General features: G+C 40.8%; 1 long non-coding RNA gene across 1 annotated transcript in view; it reads left to right on the top strand.

The window, feature by feature from the left end:
* The first annotated feature begins 15,195 nt into the window (after positions 1–15,195).
* Positions 15,196–23,355, top strand: part of LOC119856394 — a 30,001-nt gene continuing 21,841 nt past the window's right edge. The window contains exon 1 of the long non-coding RNA XR_005293272.2: positions 15,196–15,446. This is a non-coding gene — a long non-coding RNA (uncharacterized LOC119856394). The remainder of the gene's footprint in view (positions 15,447–23,355) is intronic.

A 23,355-nucleotide genomic window follows, 5' to 3' on the forward strand; every position in this document is an offset into this window, starting at 1 on the left:
GCTGCTGGTTTTCCAGCAGCCATTTTAGGAGCTTATCCATCTCCATCTTGTACACGTGGGTCCTTCTAGCAAGCCCTGGTCATTGCCTGCATTCTCCACCACTTGTGACGGGGTTGGGACTCATCACCGCAGCGCCTCCTGCTGACTCGTCAGGGAATTAGCTCAGTCCAGTGTGGAGCGCCCTCCACTGGTGGTATCCCGTCCATCTCTCGCCATCTCTTGGTGCCTGGATCCGTGTTGCTCCCTTCTTGTGGAGTCCTCTTCAAGACACTGCCCTCCGGCAGTGCCCCCTAGGCCTCCTTCACCCCCTTCCGGGGGTGGGGGTTATCAGCAGTCTTTCACTTCGCCCAGCCACAGCGGCCAACCACACCCCAAAGTCTAACCCCTTTTCCCAAGGGTTCAGTGCATCCACTATCACCATGTCCAACGGCTGGGTGTATGTGCAAGGGGGAAGGGGGGGACCCAGACCCGCCCTCTTCTCTTGGTCCTGACCCAGGGACCCTTTGGCGGCAGCCATCCTGCCCTCCTTCTATCCCCTTGTCTGCCTCTCTCCCTGGGTCGCTTCCCCTTCGTCCCCTTTGCACTGGCCCTTCCCTCGGGGCCTGCAGCCTGGGTGGAGTTCCTTCTGCTCGCCCTCGCCCTCGCCCTCGCCCTCGCCCTCCTCGCACAGGAGACATACCTTCACCCTCTGAAGGCCTGGGAGCAACTGACTGCTCCCTTCCTGGGCAGCCTTTATATAGGGCTGAGCCTGGCCCTGATTGGCTAACTTTTACTCAGCCTCTGATTGGCTCCCTAGCAGGCCTTCTCTGATTGGCCGCCCACCCACACAGCCTCTCTGGCCTGCTGGAGCCCCCTCTAGTATAGGAGTGGGGCAGCCCACTACAGAAGGAATATATCAAATTCTACAAAAGAACAGATTTACCTATACAGCAGTTGTACTTTCTCTCTACCACAAATTCAGAGACATATCTGGGTGTTTTTTTACTCTCCTCCATATATATTATATATGATAGTGACTCTAGGCATGATTCTCAGCTGGTGTAGCTCAGTTTAACTTAACTGAAGCCAAAGAAATGATGCTGATTTACACCAGCTGAAAATCTATGCCCTTGTTTTCTGATCATACACATCAGAGTAACTTAGAATTTCATGAAGATTGGAGAAGGTCCCTTCCCCCATATCTAAGGTTCAAATTGCTTTAGTTAGGGACACTTTGTCTCTAAGCTGTTTGTTCTTATTCCTTAGGGAATGCATCTCTCCAAGCTGGCTGTTCTTTTTTAAGTTCAAACTGCGTTCTCAGGCTTAGCAGGAGAAGGGAAGAATCTCTATCCTTATACTTTATCTATTTTGCCAAAAATCCCTATGTTTCTAGAGTTGCTCAAGATAAATTGAATCACCTGTTTCTTAGGTTAGAAAAACTAATCATAAAAACATAAGAACGGCCATACTGGATAGACCAAAGGTCCATCTAGTCCAGTATCCTGTCTTCCGACAGTGGCCAATTCCAGGTGCCCCAGACGGAATGAACAGAACAGGTAATCATCAAGTGATCCATCCTGTAGCCCATTCCCATCTTCTGGCAAACAGAGGCTAGGGACACCATCCCTCCCCATCCTGGCTAATAGCCATTGATGGACCTGTCCTCCATGAAGTTATCTAGTTCTTTTTTGAACCCTGTTATAGTCATCGGATGATGTAAAGACATTTTTTTGAAAAGTGTAATACAGAATAAAGAGATATCTATTAGTGCACTGTTTCCTCAGCTTTTTCATCCTCTTGATCCCTCTGTAAGAGGAAAAAAACCCTCTCATTGACCAATTCCCCCTTTGCAACACACTTATCCCCTATTATCTGGTTCTCAAAATATTTTAATTTGCATACTATTAACAAAGGTTCCTTGTTCCTATGGTGGTTCATGGTCTACAATTGGAGAACCAATACTAGTGTCGTTTGTAGCCTGACATAAACAAAGGGCCGGATATTTTATGATGAATTATAACATTAACATTATGTAGGGTAAAACTAGGGCAATCCGAATATCAAATTTTGAGATTACTGCATCCGAAGGAGTCCAGAAAATTTTCTGCTATGTGCAGGACTGAACAAATCAATTAATGTGTTATGTGTTGGTTTATTTTTGTGCATCTGTGTGTCATCATTCCTCTTGAAGTATCAGATATTGGCCACTGTCCGAGATAGGATAGTGGACTGGATAAGCTGATAGTCTGACTGTATAGAACAAATCCTATGTTCCTATAAAGGACTAAATATATTATATTACTCTGCTTCTGTGTTATCCAAGGGCTGAGGCAATCCTCAAGGAGCCTGTTCAATTGTCTTTATGGCATTTTTGTGTTCCCAAAGCATTTACTGGAGCTATGGTGGAGTAAGGAAGTAGTCATAAGTCTTAATTTAAGGCTCCAAATAAAATAGGACTGTACAACTCTTGGCTCTTATCATTTTTTCTGAGAAACCTGTTCTTAAATACTCACGTTACTGACATCTTTTAAATTATTCTTACATTATTACCTGCTACTAGTGGCACTTGAGCTAAAATAGATTTTGCGTACCCAGTGGCTGCATCTATATCAGTTTTGCAGATGCATATTAGGTGTGCATATTTGAACATCTGGATGCCTAGCTGCCTTCACCAACCTTTCCAGAGTTGACCAGTGTTGTCTCATTGCTGAAAGACAGGTACTATAGAGAGAATGGAGCAAAAACTATAGTTAAAGTATGGTATGGCACAGCCAGGTTTCTTGCTAAACTGTGAAAATATTTCTGGTTCCCTCCACTACCGTTTGACTCACCTTCTATCTATAACCAAAATGAAGTTCTGTCTGCCTCTGGAAGAGCTAAATGTGACGATTGACAGCATGGATTGAAAATTTGTTACCAATAGGAGGTGAGTGAGAGGTAGGATTTAATAAAAACTCTGGGCTGTCTGGCTTGGCTCATCAACTCCATATTTACTAAAAATTGAGAAAGGGTCATAGTTTTGTTCTACTTATCTACACTTTATTATTCTATCTGCTTCCTCAGAGCCATTTCTGGGAACTCTTCCAAACTTCTACCATCTGTGGATCTTAACACAGTGTAAGAAAAAGAAGCTGATCTCTAATAGAGCTATAGTGAGCAGCCCAAGAGAGATTTATACTCTGACAAACAAGCCCCTACTAACTCACTTTGCTTGCTTGTTAGGGCTGTGATTAAGAGAGACAGAGACTGTCTCACTAAAAAATTGCAATTGCTCCAACTCAAGAAGCCAGCAATAATGCTGCTGCAGCCAGATGGTAACATTCAGAACATCAGCACCACCACTGAACATGAAACAACCTTGACTTTTTTCCAGCGAGGGCTTGCCCAGGGTCAAGTATCTGAAAACCCTGTTCATGCTCCTTGACCGTGTTGCAAAGAGCTGTCAAAGTATTTTGAAAATAGGATTTTACATTTAATTTTTATAACCATAACCACTCACAAAGAGAGAAGAATGAACATATTAGATCACATTCTCCAGAGAACATAAGAGATAAGAAAACATGTTTTGAATATACCAAACGTAGACTGGTGGCATCAGGACTGATACTGTGTGTTTAACATCATATACTGTGGTGGAGTAAACATATCAGTTCAGAAATCCTTCTTGCTAGTACTGTTTGTAAAGAAACCACGTTTTAAAAGGTGTCCATATGAATGAGAACTGATCCTTTTGTCTTGCCCTCTTGTGTCATCCAGCCTTCCTGTGACAGATTCTGCTAAGGAGAATGAGCCAACCCAGATCCACCTGGGAATAGTCAATTGCCTAAATAGCTGGGCCACAGTTAATTAGGTAAGGAGTACCTGAGCCTTATGAGAGTTCACAGAGGGAGAAAAACACACAGAGAGAACGTTCCTAAGAAGAGGATTTATCTGGGGATTTGGTGAAGGTCTTCAACAGGAAGAGTGCTCTTAGCAGAAAGAGGTTCAAAAGGAGAGGAGCTGTGAATGCCAAGCCTTAACAAAACCTGGTCCCAACAGGAGGACCTCACCAGATATGATCTTCTGCAGGAACTTCAGATCACAAAAGAATTATATGCTTCTCCAGAGAAGAATTGCCCTGGTTAAAAGTCTTCAGGGACCTTGAATCCACACAAGAACACTTCCCAAGCTGATGAGAAAAGGCCCTGGCTCCAGAAGAGTGGCCTTGGTCAGGAGGGCCATGCTCTTAAGGAGCCTGAACAGAAGAGATAGATGGACTTAAGTGGGGATTGACAAACTTAAGGTTGACTTGGTCCTCTTTCCACAACAGCTGTGATGCTGGTGTGGAGGTTTATTTGTGTAACCTGTTCTGCTTTGGAATAAATAAAATAGACCTCTGAAGGGACACAGATCAATATATATATAAGCCTCATTGAATGTACTGAAAGCACTCTACGGGAAACTGAGGCAAAGCTGCAGCCATGGTTCTGCACTGTGATGCTCCATGGTTGAGTGCCTACCATTACAGGAAACATTTCTGCTTAGAATGGGTAAGGGGGGCGACTTTAAGTTATGTCTCTAGATCACATATGTTTTACACCCTGGTAATACCACAGGACTGCCACATCTCCAGTTTTTCCTAACCTTACTATGGCTTCAGTACCTACCTTTTCCTGTTGCACAGCTGCCTACACTGTTCTGCTACATAACACCTTATGTTCCCTCACAATCTCACATTGACATATTTTGGCTGTATTTTCTGTTGCATATCTGTTTCATGCTAACACCGATTAGCTCTGTTACACATGAACTGCTCCCCAGGAGAATCTGGCCCAATGTGTACCATGCTTCAGTAGTGAAGGGATTAGTGCTGTATCTTGAAAAAATGTTTTAATAGATCATCAGTTCAAATCAATGACATCAGCCATACAGGAAATGTGTTTCCCCTAAAGGTACTAGAGTAGGCATCTTTTACTGGGGATATTTTTAGTTACTTTTATTTGAAAGATTGTATTAAAATTATTGTTGCTGTTAAGGAACAAAAATCTGAGTCCATGGTGATCAGCTTCGCTATGAACCATTGAACGTAGCCAAGAAATCTTCAGGGGCTACTTGCTTCTTTCTGTCCTCAGAAAGAGACTTTGGGGTAGGGAGAAGAAACTGGCTATCATAATGTTGGCTGATTTGAAAGAAGGGAAAGGAGTGAGCTTTAAAATCATGGTTGCCATCTCCATCATCTTCTGGCAAACTCATACAGGTGGGGTACGAGGTCTTGGAGTGGTTGATAAGACTCTGTTCTGTGCATGTTTTTCGAGCAATGAGGTCAAATAAAAGTCGACACCAAAGACAAAAGCTGCATTTTCTATCTTTGCTGTTCTTTTCTTTCCCTTCTTTGTGAGTTTTGTATTATTTTCCAGGAAACAGGACCAGACTTTAACAACAGATCCAGCCCAACTCAACTAACTCTTTTCTTTTTTCTGAAAAGAGAAAAGTTATCTTCATCTTTAATGCCATCTAAAAGACTCAAACAAGGATTTTTTCCTTCTACAGACTCTCTACAGCTACAGGAAAAGGAAACAAGTATGCTATTAAAATCAGAAAGCCTTACTTTACATTTCAAATGCTTTAACTCTTCTATTCTTCTTTTTTCTGTATCTTTAATAAAAGGTTAAAAGGGTTTGTAATGGTGTGTTTGGCATGGTACGAAGGAGACTGAGATCTCTGTACAAAACCCTGAACCTTGTTTAACGTTAACCTTAATGTTGCATGCAATGTTGTAGTGGTGTCGATCCCAGGGTATTAGAGAGACCAGGTGGATGAGGTAATCCTTTTATTGGAGCCAACTGGCATTGATAAGAGAGACAAGCTTTCAGGCTTACACAGGACTCTTCTTCACGTCTGGGAAACATACTTAGAGCGTCACAGCTAAATACAAGGTGGAACTGATTGTTTAATGTTGGACAGTTACAGGGTCAAATCAACACCTTTGACCCCATTTATTCCATCTAAATTAATACAATAGAATTTAGTACTGGAGCCCTTGTTCAGCTGCCTTCTGCAATTGTCTGCAAACAGTGCTCAGTTTGGCATGGGATCAGAGGCCTGAAAGGGTGAAGAATGAGCAATTTGCTCTCTGTTGGCATTTTGACATGCATGACAGAACAGGGTACTAGTCTCACATGGGAATGCTAAACCAGTTGCCCAGTACCAACTGAATGTGCTATTTTATGAAGGGCTGACTTTAATTAGCCTGACTATAGCATACAACATATAACAACTATAGCATATAACCATTTAGAAATGATACTACCATCTTAGCAGTGGATCTCAGCATAGACCCCTAAAGCTTCTAGCAATCAGCAAGCTCAGGCACATTGGTTTCTCTGAGTCAGGAAGATGAAGAAGGGGCACTAATCTCAGGAATTTGTTGAGGAACTAGTTAAATGTTTTCTTTATTTATAAGTTCATATTCCTTGTTCCCTTCTGAATGCTGGGACTTGTGGTGATGCTATGGCCATGTAGTCCACAGTCAGACAGAGGATCATAGTCGGGTTTTGATAGTTATGCTGACACAGTACGTAGAGTACGCTGTAGGTCTAGCAAACACTGAAGTCTTTTTACCAGGGATGAAAGGCTTAGTCTGTGGCAGGTTTATTTAGTCATCTAGAGTAGGAAAGAATGTATGGCTTAATTTGGTGATTCAAGTTAAGAGGGAGCTTTGGCTGCTGAAGAGCTGTTCCTTATGTATTCTCCTAGCATTACCTGACTTGTTCACTCAACAAATTCTGGTTCATTTGGAAGAATAGAGAGACCAGAGGACAGACAATCAGGAGATAGCAAAGTTATTGCCTGTTGTTTAAACAGATTTGGATTACCCAGCAGGGTTTTGAAGAGTGGTCAGTGATATGCTGTTGTTTCTGTGATAGGAATCAGTTGCTGAGGTTTCCTTTCCTTTAAATTTCACACAAATCTTAGAACAGGTGTGCTAAAGGTGGTGATTGGAGGATATAGGGTATGGGAAGAACTATCATACACAGCTTATTATTATTTATTGTAGTGTTTAAAGGCCCCAAATAGGATTGCGGACACATTGTACTGGGCACTGCACACAGAAAAAAAAGGCAGCCTATGCCCCAGAGAGCTTACAATCTAAAAATCAGATGTAGGCCTGAGAAAACAGGCTGTTCATCACAATGGAATGGTTTATATGCTGTAGCATGGAGATCCCTTCTTTTTGAGGGCCAGGGGAAATGGTGGGTTCCCAGGCTTTTAGATAACATTCTTTTGTAGACTATTAGCTTCCACATAGCACTGCAATTTGAGTTATTGCATTTCAGCAGAAATTGTGACTATGGCCCAGTGATTGCTGTGTTGTGTGTTCTTTCCATGTCATCCAGAATGGCATCAAGAACAGAAATATGAAAAGTAAAACTTTGCTTTTGGCTTTTATATATTTGAGGTTTTGAACCAGAAGTCTCCAGTTTTAGATTTGCTGACAGTCAAACGCAGTAGCAATTTTGTAGATGCAAATAATTGCAGGCAAAAATTAAGCCATTTAGTCAGCTTCCTAATGTAACCCATTATTTAAACCATTCATATTTGTAGGGTTTCCATACAGAGGGTTTTTTATTCTTTGTTTTTTATATGATACCCTTTGAAAATTCATCAATTTTTCTTTACATTTTTTTTGAGTGACAATCATTGACTTTTCTTCCTGTGCTGCTAAAGAAGCAATTAAATCAACAGCACATTTGTCATTCCAAATGCCAGAGCTGGGCAAATGTGAAATAGGCGTGATTGGATAATTGCCTCCAGGTTCCAACAATTTTATGTTTCTAAGTGTCCGATTTTTAAAAGTGCCTTTTTAATTGTTATCTGTGTGTCCAGTGTGTGAGAAAAGAATCTTTGTGAGAACTAGATGATGGCACCTTTATTTATCTTTTAACTAGCATAGATCCATTTTATTCTGCTGCAGAAAGAAAGAGAAAGCACACACACAATTTTTATAACCTTAACTAAATTCACCTTAAATATGAACTTGACTCTTTTAACTGTTTAATCTGACATTATCTCTTTAAAATTATACACATTTCACTACCAGTATATTTGAAAAGTTTTTTGTTTTGCGTTTCTCTTGGTTTGGTCAATCGGACCTGATTTTCAATTCCCAGGTAGGTGCAAGTTTGCCCGTGCACAATGGTGTGCCTAGTTTGGACATACACTTAGGTATGCATGAAAAAATTGCATGACTAGATTTGCACATATATAGGTTGTGAGGTACACATCCCCAATGTGTATGCCACATCTGCTTACCCACGTCTAGCCAAGGATTTAAAATTAGGCTTTCAAATTAGACTAGTCAGTTTTACAGTTTTACTTGTTTACGTGGCAGTCCATTTCTAACCTGTTTCATTATCTGGCTCTTATGCGGTATGACACAGCTGCAATCTTTGGGTTGCAAGATACTGCAGGAGAATATTAATTAAAAAAACTGTTTTCACAGGATTATTTTTAATTAATGAAAGATTTTTATTGGTCTTCAGTTGTTGTAAAAGTTTATTTTTCCAAAATCTAAATTTGGGCTCATTTTTAACCTGATAATGTTCCATGAACTATAAACTTCTCACAGGGCCCCAATTATTTAAGATCACTTAAATAAACAAAGATGGTTTCCATCCCTTTTCCCTATTACACCTATTAGTTTACTTAGTATAGGATACTAATTTCACCTTTTGTGGTCTTATTTTGTAAATTAAAACTTCCTGATGGAATAATCCACTATCTTATTGCGAGCTTGCTACTGTAAGTTCTTAGCCATTTGGGACCCTGTGATGGGGTGTCCACCCATGTAATGCCTGAAGGGGTTAAAGAGGCTAGCTGGGCCAATTAACTCCCCAGACTGCATCTGGAGGAGGAGCCAGGGAGCACGGATTAATTAGATGAGAACCAATTGGATGGGAACAGGAGGGGAACAGTATAAAGCCCAGGAGTTGAGAGCAACTGGGGGCTGCAAAAAAGTCATCTGCTGTCACTTTCTAGGAGAAGGGAGGTGTGTTTGGGGCCATGGCATGGCATGGCATGGCAGGCGGGAGGGATTCAGCACAAATCTTAGGGCCTAGGAGTATGCACCCTGGGAGTGTACCTGAGAGGCCACATACTACCAGATCCAGTGGCCTCCAATCGTTGAATCCAATACACAAGGTAAACTCAGCCAGGGCTGTAGCAATTATACATGCCATGTTATGGTAAGGCTTGTTATGTCGTGTCATGTGACATGTGACACACTGTGCTGTATTTCCAAAAAGAAATCACAGTGTTTAAAGTATACCCCCTACTTACTATATGTATCAAAATGTCCTGAAATTTCTTTTTGGAATAGTTATATGCTTTGGAAGACTCCCCCTGCCCCCATGACAGTTAATATAAGTTTTAGACACCATGGCTTCTGTTCTTTGGGCACATATTTTCTATCCACTTGTCAATGTCTTGGTGACATTTGGTTGAAAGACTCTTCATCATAATAGATTTTTGTGCTCTTCTGAAACCTGACATAGAGGTGCTTCTGCTAATGGATGATTCAATGGTTAACTGAATGAGCCCCTGCTGATTTTGCAAGAGATAGGGTTTGCCAATTCAAATATTCAAGCTAAGCCCAATCAGTGACTCCAGGTCGTCTTTTATTGCAGTTCCAGAACAGTTTATTTTTAGGGGTTTGGGTGTATGTATGCACATTTGTAGCAAGTCACTCAGTGACTGATGGATACAATGAATTTTTATGTATATATTGAGCTAGAATCTTGAAATCACTAATTATGAATACACAAAAATTCCTGAACTGGAAACTTTTTTAAACAAAGAACATCTGTTGTGGTTACATTCCAACCCTTCACATACCCTTACATATGTACTAGAGGGAAGGATTTACACATTATGTTAATTCCTTCTGAGACATGTTCATATCCGATATGAAGCATTCAATTTGGAGTAATGAAAATCAGCTGGGATTACCAGTTACCAATTAAATTTTAGCTAAGAAAATGTCCAAAAATAGGTTTTTTATAGAGAGCCAAAATTTTCAAATGTATCTTGTAATCTAGGTTGGGGTGCATTAGTTATTTAGTGCTGAACCTGACAGCCCATAATAGGCCCTGATATTCAGAAAATGTTGAAAACCTATTATCTGAAAACCAGGCAGCTCTACAGCATCTCAAACTGTATTTGAGGCACCTGAATTAGTCACCTTTGAACATTTTGACCTAAATGATAACAATGACATTAATATTTTTGTCATGTGCTGCTAATATACAAAGTACTTGCTCATAATCCAGTTGCATACTGAATAAAGGTATGTTTGATCGCACACAATATATGTGATGGTATTAGTGGCAAAGAATCAGTATAAGGAAAGTGAACTCTTCCATAAGTTTTAAACAGGTGTAAGTAAATCTATGTTCTTGTAATAGGGTGTTAAGGAGGTGATCCACAAGATGTGGTTCACACTATGAAAAAGTATAAAACCCCTTGCATTATATTGCAATGCAAAATGCATTCTTCCTCAAAGAAAGGAAGCTGCAAAATCTCTCCAAATATAATTTTTGAAGAGTTGAGACTATATATAAAAGGTGGTGACATATACATCTTAAACTACTCCATTCGAGTATGGGTTTACAGGTTTGAGCCAATTGGTTCTAGTCTTGCACTGAGATTGTGATATGGCAGAGATTCCCCATACCAGCAGAGAAGGGGTTAAGAAGAGGCTATCAGCCCAACTAGTCCTGCCCCGCTACAGATGCAACTCATACTAAACCTGATGGGGGAATAACAGGAGAGTCTGGCTCAGTTTAGGGCTGACTGGACAGGAAAAAGGATGGGTCTCTGCCTGAAGGCAGTGGTGCCTGAATAGTTGTGGAGAGAGGGGCTGGCTAGTCAAAGCAACCCCAGATAGGAACAGTTAGACCCCCAGGCGTGCATGATGCACAAGGCAGGGACTGTTTAGGTACCAAGCCCAAAGGAAAGGGCAGGGATGCCCCATGGCAGGATGGGCGATCGAGTATTGAGTTGGGTTTCCTTTATGTTTTAGAACACTTTGGGGATAAGCCTCTCCAACCCCTCCTCCTCCAACACCCGCAGAAGCAGATAGGATTGAAACAACAATTAGCCAGTGAGCTGGAGCCCACCTCAGTGGACCACAGAGACAGACAGTTCTTTCCCTCTGGGGAGACCTGTGGTCACATGGGCGTTCATGGAAGGCCCTCAAAGAGGCACTGCTTCAGCTTTGGCACTACAGAGATCTATTAAGGGAGACATGTGACTAAACGTGCCTTTCCTCACATTGACAGTAAACCGTGTCATATGTGAGACTGCTGTCCAGCATTTCAGAGTAGCAGCCGTGTTAGTCTGTATTTGCAAAAAGAAAAAGAGTACTTGTGGCACCTTAGAGACTAACAAATTTATTAGAGCATAAGCTTTCATGAGCTACAGCTCACTCAAGGCAGCATAGGTTTGGGCACACAGGAAGTACTTGTGTATATATGTAGTTACAGAAGCTATATATGAGATGTTTTAAGCATTTCATTCACCTTGTCCATCTTTTCTCAGATAATTCAGTTTATAATCTAATTCAGGCAATAAAAGTTCTATTTTTTTCAATTATTTTCTTCTCGTTGACCACATTTCTATAGTGGGCATTTGCTTTTGCAGACTTGAGCCATGATGCTGCAAACATTTACATGTGGGAGTGACTTGTTGGGGGCAAAATGATTTTGGTGAAACTTTGTTCAGTGAAAAACGCAGATTCAGCTGCACCAAAATGTTTAGAACATCTGTGTTAATTTCATCAAAGTATTTGAAAAAAATGATTTCATTTTGATTTTTTCAATTCAAAACAACCTTTTGTTTAGAAACTTCCTTTTAATTATATTTTTTTAATTGAAAATGTGAAATATTTGAAACTGACACTAAACTTCAGGACAAATGAAACATTTTAATTTATCCTGATACAATTTATTTTTAAACATTTTGATTCCCTGAAAAATTCATTTTCAGTTCGACCTGAAATTTTTTTTCCCAGTTTTTTTTTTAAATTGCCAGTAAACCAAAAATCCTATTATTCACCCAGCTCTGTTGTTCGGATATGTTAAGGTTAACTAACAGACATGGGAAGCTATTAGTGTGCTGACATGGTATTAGAGGACAAAGGCATCAGAAGGCTGTAGTTCTTTGTTTAATAAATAAGTTGCCATATTTTTCCCTTCCTTGTTGCTTGTTTTAATAAGAATTAATAAGAATGCAGCTGCATGAAAAATATAACTATTGAATAATGTCCTTTGTGTGAAAGAAGGTAAAATAAATGTTATCTCCCCCTCCCTTCCTTTACCAGCTACATAAAAAAGCCTTGTCTTATGTCCCCTTCCTCCCTCCCCTGAGAATTGCTGACCAGGGAGATTTGTGGCAACAGATTGTTGCAAAGAAATATATTTTCAAGGTAAAAATGCCTTTGTGATATGTGTAATGCATTGCATAATAGATAGGGTGGGTTTACTAACAGAATGGGTGTTTTTATTACAACACCCCAAGCCCCCTTATTAAGTAACAGATGCAGGCATGTACATACTAACTTAGACAAAAAGTGTGTGCTGTAACTAATCCAGTGCTTACCGGACAATTGGGTCCAGGGGAATAAGTATCGCAATAAAGAAGCGTCTACTTATATCCTCCTCTGGACCTGCTCCTTTTTCTTCTAACATCTGTGATTGACTTTTTATGCATGTCAGTAGATCTCTTGTGTTTAATGTTATTATTCACATGGGTAAATTAAGAAATTTGTTTGTGCATCAGTGTCAGGACCTCTGCATCCAGGCAGAGTCCCATATGCTGCAGAACCTACTCCAGCCACTGACACCTTCTCAAACTTTTCTTCAATCTGGTAGGAATGATTCTTCTTTCTTCTACTGAAAATGATTGTTCAAATGATTCAAAACCAGCTAATTGATCATGAAAATTCTGACATAACTATACTGGAGGTGAGATATGTCTGGAAGACTATAAACCAGCGGTTCTCAACCCGCAGGCTGCATGTGGCCCAATTAGTACACAACTGCAGACCAGCTGTGTGCTAAAAAAATTCAAAATTTGCCACTCTGGGTTGGCTGGGGACAGGAGAGGGGCTGGCTGACAGGGAGACAGAGTCTAGCAGCCTCCTGGAGCGCTCCTGCCAATAGGGGGCTAATGAGTGCTGCAGGGGGACAGGGTGTGGCAGATTGGGTCTGTGGGCAGGTTTGGGGGGGCTCTTGGCCATGAGGGTGTGGGGGGCATTGGGAACTAGAGGTTTGCTGGGGTGCTGCAGCACCGCCAGGTTTTAGGTGGGGCTCTGCTTTCAGCCCCCTGCCTCAGGTCCTGGCTGCCCACCTGGAACAGCGGGATGCGGGTCCCAGCTGCTGGCTGCCTGACCCCATGCAATGGGTCCTGGGTCCGGCTGCCGGTATCCGCGCAGCAGAGTATCGGGGTTGGGGGTCCAGCACCACACTGCAGGATCTGGGATCTGAGCCCACGCTGCGGAGTCTGGGGTCCAACCCCACACTGCAGGGTCCCAGGTCCAGCTGCCAGGCGCCATGTTGCAGGATCTGGGATCTGGCTGCCAGACCCATCCTCAGGGCTCCACTCCTGGCGCCACTCTGTGGAGGGGTCTCTGGGCGGGGAGCACTGGGTGTAGAGGACTGTGGGGGTTTTTTTAGGGGGGGGTGCTCTGGTTCTCAACCTGCGGCCCACGTAACACATTGTGGGTAGGGTGACCAGACAACAAGTATGAAAAATCGGGACGGGGGTGGGGGGTAATAGGAGCCTATATAAGAGAAAGCCCCAAATATCGGGACTGTCCCTATAAAATCGAAATATCTGGTTGCCGTAATTTTGGGCCACATAAATAGGTTGAGAACCACTGCTATAAAGCGCCTACATAAATAATCCTTGAGCTCAGAAGTGGTTTATGCTTGTGAGGATTATTCTTTTAACATCTCTTGGATGCTCCTCATTTCAAAGTGAAGAAGTCAACTGCTATCTGTTCCCCCCTTACTTTACTGGTACTGACAAGTAAAAAAAAAAAGACATAGAACCTATTTGCATGAATGAGTCACCTTTGAAAACTGCTTTTAGTTTCAAACCCTATTGAAAAATGAATAAATCAACTCTACAGTGACATACATAAGACACTTTTTATGCTAAAGTAGCTGCTCAACTGTTTCATTATGGGGAAAAATGATTCTAGGTGGAAATGAAGCAAACATTTTCTTAAACGTTGGTTTCTAAACCTGATTTAACCTCCAGGGATTTTCCCTCCAAGCTCTCTATAGTAGCAGCATCACAGTATCAATGATATAGTTATGGTTGAGGGACCATTTTCATTACATGTCCTTGTTCTCAGTCCTTTACAACTTTAATTTAAAAAAAAAATCCTTTGGGTTGAAATCTCTCATGATTGTTTTCAACCCATAGATTTATAAAAATACATACAAAGTGCTATAATTATGTTTGGTTATACTGGTGAGTAAGCAGCAGAAAGAAAATAATTTCAGGCTTGGATAAAACAATCCTTTCCCCCATTTCCCACCCCCCAAAACACACCTCCCTCTCTTTAATAATTTTTTCACCTTGAAATGGTTCCACTTTAAATCTGAGCAAGTGTGCACAGAACTGTGGACACACTAATGTTTAAAATTATTGGTTATGAAATGAAAAGGTTATGAATGAATTGAAATAGCCTTATGTTCATGCACAGTGAATTATTCTGCTGGCTGCTTTAAATGTGCGCAGATGGTGAAATTCACCCATAAGTACAAGATCTGTGCCAGACCTCCTTTCTGTGGTACCTGTGAGCAGAGGGGATCATAGGCAGGGTGGGGGCATAAGGGAAATGGGATGGGGTGGCCTGCCCTTAAAGCAATAGTGTCTAGTGGACAGCCCTCCTCACCAGCTGGCATGTCCCTTTAAGGATTTTGAAAAGCTCAATAAAGATATACAAGAACCTAAGGAGGGCTAGGTATAGAGAAGAAATTGTCCCAGGAATAAGTAGCGGTTAGGAGAAAGATAGGCATTAGTTTTTTAAAGGTTTGGGATACGGCAGAATGAGTAGTTCAAGGCTCCGCTTTCCCCCAACCAAACAGGGGATAAACTGGGAAAAAGGGGCCAGCATAAAGGCAGCTGTTTCTTCCATCACAGGGAAGGAAAATACTGATGGGAAAAGGTTGCTGAACCCTCTAGATTAACAGGTTAATTGGAAAAGGTGTTCAGCTGTGGGAACTGGCAAAAGCCTTGCAGCTGACTATTACAAGGCCTGAGAGACAAACCCCAGCTCCAGGAAGAGGTCTGTGGGGGAACTGCTAGCTGAAGGAGGAAGATATTATGTGGGATTGTTTGGAGTACAACTCCCAGCCCCAGAGAGAGGGTAGAGGCAAGCTTCTGTTTAGATGAAGCAGATACTGACTGCTTTAAAGGTGAGAGACAGATACGGCTTATACAGCCTAGCTGTTGTGAAGAAGGGGTGGGAGTGGTCTGAGAGGAAAGCACCCCTTCATTACTGCCTAAGGGGAAGCTGTGAGGAACCAAAGATCCAGGCAGGAATAGCAGAGTCCAGAAACTTGGTGAAGATGTTGGCAAACAGGGTAAAGGTAGGAGCAGCTTAGGTGAGTGGTGGGGGAATAGAAGAAACAGTCCTTAGGTGCCCAAAACAGGGTCCCTGGGCTGGAACCCAGAAGTCAGGGTGGGTCTGGATTCCCCTGCCCTCCCCAACATCAAGAGGGAAGGTACAAGCACCAGAAATGGAAGAGGCTGAGAACTTCAAGCCCCAGATAGGGGTAGAAGGCTGGATTTAAAAGGACACTGGAAGGTTTTTTTGTTTGTTTTTAAGATTTCTGTGTTAACCCCAAAAGGGTCATGAACTGAGAGATACCTTAGTTAGATGGCTAGGCCAGAGAAAACAAGAGGTCACTGTACAACCAGAATGGCTAAAGGGGGCATTAACCTGGTAGGTGATGATGGCTGGGAACCCTGCAGTACTGTACCAGAGCTTGTGGAAGTATTTTGGAAATGAGAGGATCATCTACAAGGAATATTTGAATGCTGATGAGGTAGTCCCTGCACCACTACTGAATATGCCAGAGTGCATTGGGAACAGGATACTGGATGATGCTAATGGTGACGTGGAGGGCAGAAAGCCTGGCATAAATGGGAGTGGAGTACTAGTGGCCTCTGTTTCCATAGGTTGGAGTAGTGGTCATGGAGGGAAACTGCAAGACTGGACTGCAGCTGCTTACCTCCCTCTGTTTGGGTATGGTAATAGAAATTGTCAGAATAAGGGTGGAAGGTAGGAATGAAAAGAACAAATGAAGGAATTGGAGGAAGCCGGAGGTACAATAAATGACAGCCACATGGAGGATTATGGGAAAGAAGAGTAGGATAGCTTTCAGTCCTAAAGAAAATTAGGAGGAGGAAGCTGGGCTGCGGGAATTGATGAAGATGAAAGCGGGAGTAACTAGAATGTGAATAAAGCTGCTTAGAGAAGATTCAGTGGGTAATAGCAAAGGTGGAAAAGAGGAGGAGGAGAGGAAAGAAATCCTAGCATAGTATTCTTCTCAATCCTCAATTCTCAAACAGTTAAGAATGTAAATGAGTGGTGTCCAGATTTTCAGTTTGAGGGCCAAACATCAAGGGGTCACAATCAGTACTTTGAGGCAAATTCTCTGCCTTGGTTCCACTCTTCTTGTGCAAAGGGAACAGAAACTATCTTTTAAAACCCCCTTCAGAGAATTCCCCCTGAATCAAGGAGACATCAGAGGGGCTGAGCTGGTGCAGGGTATATGTCAGATGTGGGGAGAGCAAGTGTTTGGAGTGTGTTGTGCTCCATTTATTACCAAATGGCACATGCTTCCTGGGGAAGTATGAGCAGACTGAAGGCTGCTCTAATCTGGGATAGTGCAGAAATTCAGGGAGGTATAACTCATTGGGTCTCGGGCTGGTCAAAAAATTTCAGTGAAACATTTTCCTGTAATAAAATGACATTAATCCTTGCATTTGCCTGAGCCACTGTAGTGCAACATGGCACTTGTAGTTTCAGGTCCCTCATTCTCCCATAGGCTAGTCTGATACACAGAACAAAAAGCCAAAATAAAATGTTTTGATTCAGGAATGTCAAAATTTTCCTTTTGATTGAAAATGTCAAAACATTTCCATGTTTCCAAATTGAATTTTTTTTCTGAACTTTTTATTTCATGGAAAGTTTTGATATTTTGACATTTTTTGTGGTGATTTGGGATGACAACAAATGTTGAAATATCAGAGATTCCCATGGGACAGAACTTCCATTTCTTGATCAGCTCTACTTGGCTTCTTCCTTATTCTGTGTCCTTGGCTGCCTGAGTGACTGCATAGGTAAAGGTAACTATCCTTTGCTAGAAGAAAAGGAGCTGTAGCTCACGAAAGCTTATGCTCAAATAAATGTTAGTCTCTAAGGTGCCCCAAGTCCTCCTTTTTTTTTTTTTTGGCGGATACAGACTAACATGGCTGCTACTCTGAAACCTGTCCTTTGCTAGGTGCGCCTCTGGGCTCAGCCTATCTTGATCTCCTTAGGACTCCCAAAGCGTGGTAGGGAACCCCCTAAAGTTCTTTCCATAATGACAGGGCTGGTTCAAACCCTCCAGTTTAAAAATTGCCTAGCACCAATCTGATAATACATTTTTCCAGTTGGTAAACAAGTGCTATTTTCTTCTTACTATAGTCACCCTCAAGGGCACTGGTTGGACAACACTGATTTAAATAGCCTCAGAGAAATAGTTTTAATGGAGGAATGCAAAAGTCTAGTAATTCTCTTTTTTTTTTTTTCCAGGGGTTTATAATGGCACAAATTGCTGTAGTATCCAAGTGCATTTTTAAAGAGCTCATTTTAGTAGTCTGGAAATTATATTGTTAGCTTATTTAAGGGAGTATATAGAGGCCTGATCCATCATTTCTCCTCCAGTAAAAGGCCAGAATAAATAATTCGGTGACATTTAAAATATTTTTTGTATATAAAAAATGAACCCAGATGTAGAGCTCTCTGTAAATCCTCTGATGGAACACTTTTCTGTTAGAGAAAGCTGATTTATCAAAATTAAAACCTTTTGTGGAGACTTTTTTATGAAATTGTGATAGAACCCAAACAGGTTCCATATGTTTCCATCCAAAAGCTGCCTGGTTTCCAGCCAGCGTACCTGCCTGAATGCTTGGTAGCCTGGGCTCCTAGGCTCCCTGCTCTTTGACAGCCCACCTGGCAGGCTGTTGGGGAGCTGAGAGCCTGGCAACCCTAAGCTCCCATTCTGTCAGCTCCCCTGTAGTGCTCCTGGTGAGCTGCTGCAGAAGGGGGCTTCCAAGGCATCCAGGTTCATTCCTCCACCAGGCAGGTTCAGAGGAAGCTGGAAGCCCTGGGAATGCCAGCTCCTAAGCTTCCAGGCTCATAGCCCCTCAGCAACCTGGACTTCCAGAGTCTGCAGATCTGGGGAAATCTATGAGGGCTCGATTCCCTTTCACTTAACATTCTGAAATGTGGGGGTGGGAGTGGCGGGTTTGGTCCAAATAGTATGAAATGTCAAAATCCTCCATGAACTTTTCTACAAACAGCTCTATTCTTATGTTGTTTTAGAGATACTTTCACTCTGTCAAAATAGAGTTAATTATTTATCAGAGGGTAACATTTAAATGTTTACCTTAGATATATGGGATTTTTTTTATTTTGTGCCATCAACATACATTGATTTAGTGAATGCCAGAGTGACTTTTTAAATCTTCTTATACCAATATTAGTTTCTCCACATCTGTCTCTGCCACTAGAGACAATAGACTTCAATGTTTCAACTGTTTTTTCTGGATATATTTTCCCAAATATTAGCTGCATTAGCTAGACAAAGCAAAAGCTCCTACCTATCCTTATGGAATTGTAGAAAGTGTGCATGAGGAGTAAATAGGATACAATAGAACATTCACACAAAAACAAAGAACAAAGAGCTAAAATTAAAAAAAACTGCAGTGTTCTGGTATATTCTGGCTGAGGGTAAGTAAAAATGACTTTGCACAGTGAACCTTCAAACTGATCTGACCTTTGAAAAATTCAGCCATCTCCCACCCACAGCTTGGACTGTTCACAGCAAATAACAAAGCTGCAGAAGGAGCATGAAGCAATGTTGAAACATGGAGAGAAATTCTATAGGCAGTATTTATAATTCAGTGCTCTGTAAGTTTGAATGTACAGAAAAATGAATAGGACAGTCAGGCAGTCAAAAGAGAGTTCCTCTTCAGGTCTTTCAGTTTCTTAGCTACTCAGGACATAAATGCAGTCCCTATAGGCAATGGAACAACAGAAGAGGGGTGAAAAGAGTCGGGAGGATGTAGGGCTGGGATATAAAAGGTGGGGGAGGGAAGAGGGTTGTCTTTTCTGTTATGTAGTAGCAGGTGCATGTGACGGGAATTTCTTCCCAGAAGGAGAATCTCTCCATGAGCTGATGCGACTCAGTTATTTCTCAACATGAACCAGTGCCTCTAAGACATGATTGAGCCCATAGTAAATAAGCACAAGGGGCTTATTTCTCTACTGCCTTGCACCATTTATAGTCATGTAGGGCCTGATTCAGCAAAGCACTGAGCCATTTTCTCCTACATTTTATAAGACTGTTCCATAGGGTACATAGATGGTTGCCTATGGGATATGGGGGGGCCTAACCCTAACTGGCAGACAGCACTCCTTTGCAACTAAAATGTGCCATCTGGGCAAGAGCTGATCCACTCCTTTGCTACTCTGCTGTTGGGTTGAGTGAGAAATAATCTGTGTCCTCCTCCCCCACCAACACAGTAGATGACAGGATTTTACCAAATGCCAGTGAAATGTTCTTATGATGAAAAGCAGTACTGTGTATCTGTTTTAAATGTAATGAACGTGTCTTTATAGGTTCCAAAACATTGGAAGCGGTAACACTGCTTTCTCCAGGAGATGTTGTACTGTGAAGCTTTAAATTGTTCTCTAACCTCTCTTTCCACAGTATATTATTTCCTAGCATGTGCTTCTCAGTTGCAAAACAATATTGTTTGAGGTACTTTGTTTTAATTTCTTTTCAGGCTCTATTTAGATTGTCATAAAAACTGAATTAAAAATAACTCAATTTTATTTAATGTGACAATTTAATGCTTCACAAGAAAAGATAAAATATGTTTTCAACAAAATGTAATATGTACATAATCATCTGAAACAAAATAATGCTAATTTAATGGATGCACCTGATACTGGCCCCATTGAACTGAATGGTAAAATAGCCATTAATTTCAGTACAATAAAATCAATATTGTCAATCCACGTTTTCTGTGAGTATAACTCAGTTGACTTCGATAGAGTAATGCCATCAGAGAATCTGACCCATTTTTTTTTCTACATCATCCCGTGCTGCAAATCTTTCCTCAATTCAAGTATTGTGTCCAGTTCTGGGCATCGCACATCTGGAAAGATGTGGAGAAATTGGAGAAAGTCCAGAAGAGAGCAATAAAAATGATTCAAGGGTTAGAAAACATTACCTACAGGAAAGATTGAAAAAAAAAAATGGGGTTGTTTAATCTGGAGAAGAGAAGACTGAGTGGGGACATAATAGTCTTCAAGTACGTAAAAGGCTGTTATAAAGAAGAATGATAAATTGTCCTCCTTAACCACTGAGGACAGGACAAGAAGTATGGGTTTAAATTCCAGCAAGGGAGATTTAGGTTCGACATTAGGAAAAGCTTCCTAAAAGGGTAGTTAACTACTGGAACAAATTACCTAGTGAGGTTGTGGCATCTCTGTCACTGGAGATTTTTAAGAAATGTTAGACTAACACCTGTCAGGGATGGTCTCTAGATAATACTTAGTCCTGACTTAGTGAAGGGGACTAGACCACATTACCTATTTCTATCATTCTATGTGAGTAATCTTTCCTCAGGCCAGTGTTTCTGTTGAAGTCAAAAGGATTAGTTGTGTGAGTAAGCATTACTCACATGAGTAAAGGTCCACAGGAAAAGGTCCTTTTAATGATCAATTTATGAATGTCTCAAGGAAAGAAAAATCATTTGTTGTTTTTTTAATGTGGTTTCACTGCCATTCTATCTTCTTTGCAGACCAAACAGCATGGTCTGAGGATGCTTTTTTTTTTCCCCCCTCTCTGAAGGGAAGTAATTATTATACTGTATGATATGTATCTTAAAACTAGTGACCAATAGGGGGCAAAATTGAATTTATTTTTAAAAAATATTATTGCAAACAACTAAAACAGCATAAGCAAAATGCAAAGAATTTCTGCTTCACGTTCCTTGATAATCTATAATTGCAGCATACAGGAGAGTGGCATTCATTTATCAGGCTTTCACTTACTGCAAACTGAAGTGGGAGAACACACACGGCAACAGACATTTGACAAGTTAAATGGACAGAGAAGTGAACCTGAATATGAAGCAGCAAAAAGAAAATATTCCACAACACTTCATCATTTCATAAGTCTAATGGTGCAAGAGCAGCCATCCAGCACCTGTTCCTATTCCACAGACTTCCTTGACTGTCGGAGAAATTGATATTATAAGGGTAAATCGAGATCCATTTTCATAAGACCTCCAATTCCAATAAGCATTAAATATATTTTGCTTCTTATAGACCATGAACTGGGTCCATAATCTAATAACCAATTTTACTGAAAACTCAGCCTCAAAATATTGTCCTATTCAATTTGGTTAAAAAAGTCCTCAATGTTTTAGGTAAAGTTAAAATGATCTTTTACATTAGGAAGCACTAAATTAAGGGTTTTTTTTCTGTCTGCCTATCTTACCTAATAATAGGTTTCAGAGTAGCAGCCATGTTAGTCTGTATTTGCAAAAAAGAAAAGGCGTACTTGTGGCACCTTAGAGACTAACAAATTTATTTGAGCATAAGCTTTCGTGAGCTACAGCTCACTTCATCTGCTGCATACTGATGAAGTGAGCTGTAGGTCACGAAAGCTTATGCTCAAATAAATTTGTTAGTCTCTAAGGTGCCACAAGTATGCCTTTTCTTTTTTGTCTATCTTACTGTTACACTTTGAGATGAATAATGAAGAACAAAGTAACATGAAATGAAAAAAGACTGACTAATGATGGTTTAAGCCTATTTGCCCTGAAATCCAATTAATTTCTCGATCATTTCTGTTCTTATTGCAGCTGTAGGTTTTTGTTTTTCCCCCACTAGGGACTGAATCTTACAAGGTGCTGAACTTTCTGATCCTACAAAGCACTTGAGCACATGCTTAACTTTAAGTATGTGAGTAGTCCCCCTGACTTCAATAAGACTAATTACATGCTTAAAATTAAGCATATGTTTCAATGCTTTGTGAGACTGGGGCCAAAGTGCTTAGCATCTTTCAAGATTGAGCCCAACACCTGTTTAAATAAAACTTTAGTCTTTAGTTTAATATTTGTTGTAGAAAATGCAGATTTAAGGAATCTCTAACAGAAAATATAGAATGTAAAGACACAAGAGAGAGTACCAAGCTTCTGGAAACACTTAAAACAAAATCTCATAAGAGATGATTTAACCCTTAGGCTGCTGCTTTTTTCCCCTCTTGCCAGCAAATTAAATGCAACACAAAGTCATCTATAAGTGTCAGCAATTGCCTGAGGCCAAAAGACAGTAAAATTACTTCCATTAAGGAAAGATAGGAACACCACAGAGAGATTTTTCTTTCTCACTTCCAAATGTGAGACAAATTTCCCATAAATCTTCACACACGATTTCATTCACATTTTTAGATAACATTTATGTATTTCTAGCCTCTCAGTAAGTAGATTGATGAGAAAACCCATCACTGTAATGTTGACCATAGTAACATTAGTATTTCGTATAGCATCAATGCACTAGGCACAGAGAAAGGGAAAGCATTTTTAGTCATTATCCATTTCACATTACTTATGAGGATGATAATAGGTCACCTCTTCCCTATCTCTTAGTATAGATTTATTTTCACTATCATCAATTTCTCATTGCGTTTTTTTCATCATTTCAATGTTTTGGATTAAGTGATCTAATTTGTAATAATTCATGTCACCTCTAGTTGCTCTTTACTAATTTTTACAGTATTTCCACTGAGATGTTTTTTCCCCATCCTACCATATTCCCTGTCATTACTGTTGAGTCTGTCATTGAAAATTGAAAAATATTTTTGCTATAAGCTCAAATTTGGAGTCCTCCCCAAATCCTAACTTTTCGGGGGGGAGGGTAAGGAAAGCTCCTTTCTTAATAAAATTATCATGTGTATTCCCTGCCAAGATATTTTCTTTTCAAAGTTTGAAATTATTCATACAAACCATTTGAGTTATAGTATGTGATTTAAAAAT

This window comes from Dermochelys coriacea, chromosome 5 (assembly GCF_009764565.3).
Source record: "Dermochelys coriacea isolate rDerCor1 chromosome 5, rDerCor1.pri.v4, whole genome shotgun sequence".
Taxonomy (NCBI): domain Eukaryota; kingdom Metazoa; phylum Chordata; order Testudines; family Dermochelyidae; genus Dermochelys; species Dermochelys coriacea.